We start from the raw sequence: 10,640 nt of genomic DNA, 5'->3' as shown, positions 1-10,640 counted from the left end.
AATATTCCAGGCGGCTCACTTTAATCCCATGGCTGGACACTTGGGGCAGGATAAGACACTAGCCCGAATAATGGCCCGGTTCTATTGGCCAGGGATTCGCGGTGACATCCGTAGGTGGTGTACGGCATGCCGCAAATGCCAGTTAGTAAATCCAGTGGCCATTCCAAAAGCACCTTTGCGCCCTCTCCCATTAATTGAGACCCCGTTCGAAAGAATTGGGATGGATCTCGTCGGGCCATTAGATCGGTCAACACGAGGGTATGCTTTATTTTAGTTCTGGTGGACTATGCAATGCGATACCCGGAAGCAGTGCCTCTTCGCAATATCTCAGCATGCAGTGTTGCAGAGGTGCTCTTCCGCGTCATCTCCCGAGTCGGAATCCCCAAAGAGATTCTGACTGATCAAGGCACCTCGTTTATGTCACGCCCACTGAGCAAACTGTATGGGTTATTGAGAATTAAGCCAATCTGCACCAGCATTTATCACCCACAAATGGACGGTTTAGTCGAACGGTTCAGTCGCACCCTCAAGAACATAATTTTAAAATTTGTTCGCGAGGATGCACGTAATTGGGATAAATGGCTCAAACCCTTGTTGTTTGCAGTGCGAGAGGTCCCACAAGCCTCCACGGGGTTCTCCCCGTTCAAATTATTATATGGGCGTAAGCTACGTGGCATCCTAGATGTACTGCGAGAAAATTGGGAGGAGGGACCTTCCCTGAGCAAAAATGAAATTCAATACGTTATTGACCTGCGCGCAAAACTCCACACGCTCACACACCTAACCCAGGAGAATTTGCGGCAGGCCCAAGAACGGCAAACCCGCCTGTACGACAGGGGTATGCGCCTTAGGGAGTTTGCACCAGGAGATAAAGTACTCATACTGTTGCCCACATCAAGCTCCAAATTGATCACCAAGTGGCAAGGACCCTTTGAGGTCACACGGCGAGTCGGGGATGTTGACTATGAGGTGAGGCGAACGGACAGGGGTGGGGCGCTACAGATTTACCACCTCAATCTGCTCAAACTCTGGAACGAGGAGGCCCTCGTGGCATTGGTGTCAGTGGTTCCGGAGAAAGCGGTGCTGGGGCCGGAGGTTCAAAAGGGAACATTGACATTGCATACCTCTCCGGTCCCCTCTGGAGACCACCTCTCCCCGACCCAACTCGCAGAGGTTGCCCAGTTGCAGACCGAATTTTCGGACGTGTTCTCGCCCCTGCCCAGCTGCACCGACCTCATAGAACACCACATCGAGACATCCCCGGGGGTGGTAGTGCACAGCTGCCCTTACAAGCTACCCAAACACAAGAAAAAGGTGGTTCGGGAAGAACTCGAGGCCATGCTTGAAATGGGCATCGTCGAGGAGTCCCACAGTGACTGGAGCAGCCCGGTGGTCTTGGTGCCCAAGGCCGATGGGTCAGTCCAGTTCTGTGTAGACTATAGAAAGGTCAACGCAGTGTCTAAATTCGATGCATACCCAATGCCTCGTATTGATGAGTTGCTAGATCGACTAGGCATGGCTCGCTTTTACTCAACACTGGATTTGACAAAGGGTTATTGGCAGATCCCCTTGACTCCATTATCCTGAGAACAAATGGCCTTTTCCACACCGTTTGGCTTACACCAATTTGTTACACTTCCTTTTGGGCTGTTTGGGGCACCCGCTACGTTCCAGCGGCTTATGGACAGGGTCCTCCGCCCCCACGCCACCTACACGACTGCATACTTAGATGACATAATAATCTATAGTAATGACTGGCCGCGGCACCTGCAACACCTGAGGGCCGTCCTTAGGTCGCTGAGGCGAGCGGGTTTCACGGCCATCCCGAAGAAGTGTGCGATTGGGCGGGTGGAAGTACGGTATCTGGGCTTCCACTTGGGCAATGGGCAGGTGCATCCCCAAATTAACAAGACAGCAGCGATTGCGGCCTGCCCGAAGCCCAAGACCAAAAAGGGGGTGAGACAGTTCCTGGGGCTGACTGGCTACTATTGTAGTTTTATACCTAATTATTCGGATGTCACCAGCCCGCTGACTGATCTCACTAAAAAGGGGGCACCAGATCCGGTCCAGTGGACGGAGCAATGCCAGCGGGATTTCTCTGAGGTGAAGGCTGCACTGTGTGGGGGGCCACTGTTACACTCCCCTGACTTTTCTCTCCCCTTTATGTTACAGACGGATGCATCGGACAGAGGGCTGGGGGCTGTTTTGTCCCAGGAGGTGGAGGGGGAGGACCGTCCAGTGCTGTATATCAGCAGAAAGCTGTCGGTGCGTGAGGGGCGCTACAGCACCATCGAGAAAGAGTGCCTTGCCATCAAGTGGGTGGTTCTCGCCCTCCGCTACTACCTGCTGGGATGCCCTTTCACCCTCTGTTCAGACCACGTGCCCCTCCAGTGGCTCCACCACATGAAGGATGCCAACGCGCGGATCACCCGTTGGTATCTGGCACTCCAGCCCTTTAACTTCAAGGTGATCCACAGGCCGGGGGCGCAGATGGTCATGGCGGACTTCCTCTTCCGTCAAGGGGGGGGGAGTCGGCTGCAGGCCGGACGGCCGCTCGGGGGTATGTGGCAGTGGGGGCGTGGTCAAGCATCGGTCTGTGACCGGAGGGCAGAGTCAGGGAAGGTAAGTGGCAGAATCACTGCACCTGATGTCTATTAACGTGTGTTTGTGTGTCTTCCCCAGTAACCGCGCCCTACATAAGGAGAAAGAGAGTAGAGGAAGGGAGCTCTCTCCCCAACCAGACGACTTGTGTGTGTGTGTGTGTGTGTGTGTGTGTGTGTGTGTGTGTGTGCAGGTGACTAAGAGAGTGTGAAAGAAAGCTGAAAAGCAACAATAAAAGTTTTGTGAACTCAGTTCTGGCCTGCCGTCCTTCTGTGCTCCACCCACCCATACGAAGTGCAACAGTGTGTTATGGTCTGTGTGTGTGATGATGTGTGTGTGTTATGGTCTGTGTGTGTGATGGTGTGTGTGATGGTGTGTGTTATGGTCTGTGTGTGTGATTGTGTGTGTGTTATGGTCTGTGTGTGTGATGGTGTGTGTGTGTGTGTTATGGTCTGTGTGTGTGATGGTGTGTGTATGTGTTATGGTCTGTGTGTGTGATGATGTGTGTGTGTGTTATGGTCTGTGTGTGATGTGTGTGTGTGTTATGGTCTGTGTGTGTGATGGTGTGTGTGTGTGTTATGGTCTGTGTGTGTGATGATGTATGTGTGTGTTATGGTCTGTGTGTGATGTGTGTGTGTGTTATGGTCTGTGTGTGTGATGGTGTGTGTGTGTGTGTGTGTGTGATGATGTGGTGTGTGTTATGGTGTGTGTGTGTGTGTGGGTGTGTGTGATGATGTGTGTGTGTGATGGTGTGTGTGTGTGTTATGGTCTGTGTGTGATGTGTGTGTGATGATGTATGTGTGTGTTATGGTCTGTGTGTGTGTGTTATGGTCTGTGTGTGTGATGGTGTGTGTGTGTGTGTGTGTGTTTTATGGTCTGTGTGTGAGAGAGATGGTTTGTGTGTGTGTGTGTGTGTGTGTGTGAGCAGGCCCGCCGACGGGGGGGACAAACGGGTATGTTGTCCCGGGCCCAGGAATGGGGAGGGCCCAGAACTGGGCTCTCATGAAGTTGCGATTAAATTATTTTATTTCATTTCAAAATGTGTTGATTTGGGGGAGAAATGTGCTATATTTGCATTCAATAAATGATTTCTAGATCTTTTGCCTTTATTGTCTTTGAAAAAGGCGTCAAGAACCCCCTACCACCCCTAATGCAAAAATGGTTTGGTCTGACTCTTTGATTAAGGGGAAAAAACCGACATCGTTCGATCATAGCGCTTCGACAATCAGCGTGCGTGCCATTTGCCAACATGCACAAGTCAGGAGCACAGAAAAGAAAAGAAAAGAGAAAAAGAGAGGAAGAAACCAAGAGACTCAGGGGCTCACTGCATAAATATTTTAAAAAAGATTGGGATGATGCAGCAGGTACTAGCAAAGGCAGTGGGGCAGCTGAGCCAGGTAAGTAGGGTGACCATTCGTCCGGATTTCGTCCAGACAGTACGATTTTAGAGCCGTCTGTCCGGACGTCTGTCACGCGTCCTCACTTTTTACATTTTGTCCTCATTTCGGACCCTCAGCCGCCACAGTTGCATCAATCGTCACAAATCCCCGCCCATTGTTTACACTTGCTATTCTGCGATGACATACAGGCAAAGAGCCTACAGGGATTTCTCATATACAAACATTGGTGCTGTGCGCGCAGCTGATGGAGCCTCTGCAGCCTCTGATTGGCTGGGAGCTGCTGTCACTCAGAAGCTGCACTTGCGCGATTGGCTGATTTTTGCTCCTCCGAGCTGCGCGCGCAGTGCGAATGTTTGTACGGAAAAACCTATGAATGTTGGCACGCATGCTGTTGAACAATACTCATGCCGAAACGAAAGACATCCTTTAAAAATGCTTGGTGCTTAGAGCATCGTTTTGTCGGCAAGAGCCAAAAAGGAGAACACTTGGCCTTCTGCAAGCTCTGTCGCATTGACATTGCTGTGGGGAGCAGAGGGAAAGGTGCGATAGACAGACACGCGGACACAGAGCGCCACAGAGAGAATGCCAGCGGTGCTGGACGGTCATCTTTAGCATCGTTTTTTGCCCCAGCAGCTCTACCAACCCCAATCGATGACAAACCCACTGCTGCTGAGCTGACTAAACTGTTCCACACCATTAAACACCATCACTCGTACAGGAGTTTAGACTGCTCTGCAAAAGCTGACAGGTAAGGTTATAGGCCAAATGTAAATGACATGGTTGACTGTCATTTTTCATGTTTTTCTTTTTGATATTTTTTGGATGTGCATAAATGAACACAACGATGTTTTGTTTTTAGTTTAGTTCCTGTGGATAAGCCGAGGCCAGTATAGGAGGCTAAATGACAGGAGGCCGACATGTTTCTTGACTCATTTTTCGATTTTTCATTTTTTTTTCTTTTTGATGCTCATTTTCAAGTGAATAAATATGTTGGCCTATGGCATGGCAAAGACTGCTTTTTCAGTGTCTATAGATGGACACAACTCTTTACAGTGATGTTTTGTTTCTTGTTGACATGGTCTTGACCATCATTTTCCACATTTCTCTTTTTGATAGGTGTTCCAAGTTAATAAATATATATTGACTTCATACGGTTTTTTATAAGTTTTTCTTACCCCCCCGTAATGCGACGGTGTCCTAACTTTAGGGCTTTTGTCCTCACTTTTGGACACAAGTGTCCCAACTTACAGACTCATGTTGGTGGTCACCCTAAAGACACAGCCACTGCACTGCATAAATATTTTAAAAAAGATTGGGATGATGCAGCAGGTACTAGCAAAGGCAGTGGGGCAGCTGAGCCAGGTAAGACACAGCCAACTTTTTCCCGCCCCGTAAAGTAACCCCAACCAAGGCACGCGCCGCACGCAATTCATGTTACAAACGAGGGGAGAGCAAGTCACACTGAACACCATATCAAACGCACAGGGCATTGAATCATTTCATAACCACAACGGCTTAATAACATCGTGTTTCATATATCTGATTGAAGCTAAGAATATTCACATTAGCCCGCAATCATATCCCGCCGTTTCTCGAGCGGTGTGTTCTTCTCTGCTTTTCACACTGGACAGTACGCACGCACAGTATACTATGTTCTTCCATGTTCAGCTCAATGGGCTGGCAGTGCTCTCTATAGAGCACGAACTTGCAAAAAAGCTGGACTTCAATGATCTTATTGACGACTTTGCCACAACAAAAGTCCGGCGCATTGCATTTCGCACCTGAATAGTTGCAGACGAAGGAAATGTTAAAATGTTAAAACTGTAAAAATGTTGAAATACTAAAATGAAATGGTTGTTGACCGGTTGAATGGTTTTTGAATACCTGTCATTTAAGGGTTGGAGTGAGTAGAGACTGGGATAAGAGAGGTGTGTGTGTGTGTGTGTGTGTGTGTGTGTGTGTGTGTGTGTGTGTGTGTGTGTGGGTTGGCCCGGGGGGGCCCATTCAGAGCATTTTGTCCCGGGCCCAGCCAAAGCTGTCAGTGGCCCTGTGTGTGTGTGTGTGTGTGTGTGTGTGTGTGAGATGATGTGTGTCTGTGTGTGTGTGTTATGGTCTGTGTGTGTGATGGTGTATGTTGGCATGTGTGTGTGATGGCAATGCTCGAAAAACCTCGTGTCCGATCGTCCCAGACAACTAAAGTCTGTGTCAGGACGAGTAAAACTTTAATGGTAATCATCCAATTGGGCGACAAAATTTAGTGCTGGCAACGTAAACAACAGGCACACAGGCGCTAAGAGAGCAGGGACCCAGTGTAAAGTAACTCGTCTCGTTTCATGGGGAAACACTTCCAAAAGTTTTATTCATCAACACAACAATATATAAAAGTACAAAAATATTTTGAGGAAATCAGTCAAATTTCCTTGTTTTTGTTTATAATTTGTCGAAGTATGTGTTCGAGTGAACTGGAAAAGCTCGGCTCAGAGAGGTCCACGCAATGATGTAATTATACCGATTGGCTAAAGGCAGCGAGGGTCAAGGACATCGTGTGCCAGCAGCGCGGTTGAAGCAGGCAGGTGTCGAACCTGGAACTTTTATATCACGATTGGAGGTAATAATAAACAATATCACTGAATAAATGTTCCTTACCTCGAACCAGTGTATAAACCTTTTTTTATTATTTTTGATGGTTTCTTATATTTTGTGTGTGTGATGGTGTGTGTGATGGTGTGTGTGTGTGTGTGATGGTGTGTGTGTGTGTGTGTGTGTATGTGTGTGATGGTGTGATGGTGTGTGTGTGATCCTGCAGCTGTGTATTTGATAAACGGTGTGTGTTCAATGCCCTGATGTCAGCGGTGTTGAAGTAAATACCACTTTGCGCTCCAGTAGTGAAGCTGTAGTTTCGTCTCTCCTGCAGGAGTGTGACGTGGAAAACGTGCTCCGTGTTCGGTTTGTGGAAACACGGGAAAATTCCACAAGTGTGTGTGTGCTGGATTTCAGTGGAGGGAATGATCCTGTTAAAGCAACACACATTTATTAATTTATGAATTCTGAATTTCTTCTGAAGTTGTTAAACCTTTACAGAAGTTCTGTTCACAGCAGTGTTTGTCTGAATACTCACACTGACGCTGATACAGTATTCACACACACACACACACACACACACACACACACACACACACACACACACACACACACATCTCTCTCACACACACACACACACACACACACACACACACACACACACAGGTAAACGCCTCCCACACCCCTGAGCTCAGCAGTTCTTGTTTCTGGTGTTAAAAGTGAAATGTGTTGTGACTGGCAGTGCTGCACCACCACACACTGTTTCTGGGCCAAAGGATTTTTCTCAATCAAGACTCTGTTATTTACTGAAACAAAGCCGTCACGCTGTGTTTTTATTTGTTAATAACAAAAATAACACAATTTAAAAAATAAATCAACATTAGATGACCACAGATTTGTTTTTGAAAATATTTTTTTTCTCGTGTTCTCTCCGGTCAGATCTCAGGAACTCATCATGGAGTTTCTCTAAAGGTGTGAGAGAGAGAGAGAGAGAGAGAGAGAGAGAGCGCTTTTAAGCTTTAAAACATTCACTAATGCTTTTACTAAGTAAATTTTGCTCCAGCTATTGGTTGTGTGTCACTAAAAATGTTCGAGATTAACTCTAAACTGTCCAGTGAACTCAGACCTCTGTTATTATAACTTTCCCACTATTTCTTAAAGTTTCAATTGTCAATCACTATAAGTTTTAATTTTTTTATCCACATTATATTTTTTATTCATTATATATTTGGCATTAATGTATATTTATGCACAGCTTTCATGTAAATAAGTGTCAGCTTTTGAAACCCTGTGCCTAATGAAGTTTATTATTATTATTATTATTATCTCAATAAAAAATAGATAGATAATAGAATTGTAATCTAATAATTGAGTAAATAGAATACAAAATATAATGTAATGTAAAATATAAAGACATTTTTAAGAAAACTGCTCTAGAAACAAGAGATAAAATATTCAGGGTTATTTCAAAGCTTTAAAACGTTCTTTCTTCCTCCTTCTCTGCTAATTAAATCCAAAATTTAAAAACACTATAATCGACGAGTCCAGCAAAAGCAAAAAAACAAACAGTTTATAAGGCAAAAATATATAGCGGTGTTATAAATTGAAAACCCAAACAAACGTACCGCGTCTCTCCATTTACATCGTACACGCTCCTGTAGAACCCTCCCAGATCGTCGGCGAGTTCTCCAACGAATTCGGTGTGGAGTTTGTACCACTCTCCTGCTTTTAATTTCTCACTCAAGTGAAAAACGAAATACTGGGTTTTGCTGACGTTTCGTGTGTCTGTGATGGACGGTGCAAGAGAGCTATTGAGCGCGCTCAGTGTGGCATTAGCGGTCAGGTTCAGCTTGTTGGCGTGAATCAGGATCAGATCCGTCTCCTTCACACACTGGAACACCACGCTGGAGCTTCCTGTGAAGATGTAGAGGCCTTCAGGGTTCGGTCTGAGACGTGGCCATAATGTGACATCGTAAAAAACGGGTGGTGGACATTCTGGGAGACGGCAGCTTTCTGAAGGCGCAGGCTGAGATCTTGTTTGGTCAACAAATGAACAAAACTGGAACGTCCACAGACCGACAAGGATGGACACAGATACGACGGTCACGATGGTGCAGATGATGCACAAGGTGCTGAAGCGACACTGTGCCATTTCACAATGATTTAAACTCACACACTTGACTGAACAGAGTGTGGACTGGAGATTTCACGTCTCGTCATGTCGCTCGTCTCCTGGTGTACGTGAGCGTCTGTGGGAACAACACGCTGCAGTATCAGTTCCACATCGTAAACATGATTTATTACAAATTACTGTGTTATCACAGCCGTAACTCTGAGATGGGGCCGAGTGTGAGAACACAATCACACGCGGTGAAATATTATCCTGTGAAGCAGTGAGGATTTTAAAGCAGTGTTTTTCTCCTCTGTTGAAAATGAAATCAGGAAAACCAGAAAGGAGCTTTTTATTTGCTCATCTGGACGTAGGCCAGGCTGGATGAGCTTATACGATCACATCTCGTCCGTCTGTCTGTCCATAATTTACAAAAATCGCGACCCCTCCTACAGGATTGATCGGATTTTGATGAAACTCACATACAGTGTTCCCCAGGAGGCATGAAAGTTGGCGCCACCTGTCATATTTACAATTTTATGGGCCTCCAAAATTTTCTGGTGACTCGTCGCATTAAACGCTACTCTTCGTAAACTGCTGGGACGTTTTCACTGAAACCCAGAAGACTCTAAAGACATTATTCTAACAAGAATTGTTCACCAGGTGGCGCCACCTGCCATGGATGCAGCTACACAGGGGTCACATGCAATTTCACGAAAATCACTACCCTCCTGCAGGACTGATCAGGTTTCAAACTCACATACGCCAGCAGTGGCCGGTATGAGCTCCAGCCTCACTGAGGCTATTTTTAATTTTACTTTTGGTTTGCTTTTCTTGGCACACATTTTCAATAGGAAATTAATATTTGCTTGACCATAAAATTACTTTAAAATAAAATGAAATATTGTAGTGTCCTTGATGCAAAGTGGAAACTGGAATTCTGCTGCATGTGATTTATTCCTGTTCGGAGTCGGGAAGCTACTGGAAGTCTGTCTCTGACGTCATTACAGACGTCACCCACCAGGGGGCAGAAAACACTTCAGTAACTTTACTTCGTTACTTTACTTGAGTATTATTAAAAGTAATTACTTTCACTCTTACTGAGTTGCATTTCCAAGAAAAATAAAACCATTTGCTTCTTACATATTTATTTAGAAAATACTTCAAAGTGCTCGTTGCAAATCTCAGAGGTCTTTTCTTCATCCAGCGTGTGATTGTACGCTACGCACCCATCGCCCCGGATCGGACCAGCATCCGCCCATTTCAGTTTAACGTCCAATCAGGTTCATCACTATGGAGTTCCAGTGCAGAGACCTTCTCCTCTTCCTTCTCCTCCTTTTCTTTCTTCTCCTCCTTTTCCTTCTCCTCCTACTCCTTCTCCTTGTTCTCCTTCTACTTCCCTTTGTTCTCCTCCTCCTCCTTGTTCTCCTTCTTCTCCTCCTTGTTCTCCTTCTCCTCATCTTCCTCCTTGTTCACCTTCTCCTCTTCCTTCTCCTCCTTCTCTTTCTTCTCCTCCTCCTCCTCCTCCTTGTTCACATTCTCCTCCTTCTTCTCCTTTTCCTTCTCCTTGTTCACCTTCTCCTTCTTCTCCCCCTCCTCCTCCTCCTTGTTCTCCTTCTTCTCCTCCTTGTTCTCCTTCTCCTCATCTTCCTCCTTGTTCACCTTCTCCTCTTCCTTCTCCTTCTCTTTCTTCTCCTTCTCCTCCTCCTCCTTGTTCACATTCTCCTCCTTCTTCTCCTTTTCCTTCTCCTTGTTCTCCTTCTTCTCCCCCTCCTCCTCCTTGTTCTCCTTCTTCTCCTCCTTCTTCTTGTTCTCCTTCTCCTTCTTCTCCCCCTCCTCCTCCTTGTTCTCCTTCTTCTCCTCTTCCTTCTTCTTGTTCTCCTTCTCCTCCTCCTTCTCAGCAGTTTGTGACTGGAGAGTGTCAGTGTTGCAGGCTGACATTAAAAAGG

This window comes from Neoarius graeffei, chromosome 8, assembly GCF_027579695.1.
Source record: "Neoarius graeffei isolate fNeoGra1 chromosome 8, fNeoGra1.pri, whole genome shotgun sequence".
In the NCBI taxonomy this organism is placed as follows: domain Eukaryota; kingdom Metazoa; phylum Chordata; class Actinopteri; order Siluriformes; family Ariidae; genus Neoarius; species Neoarius graeffei.
This window is presented reverse-complemented; position numbering follows the sequence as displayed.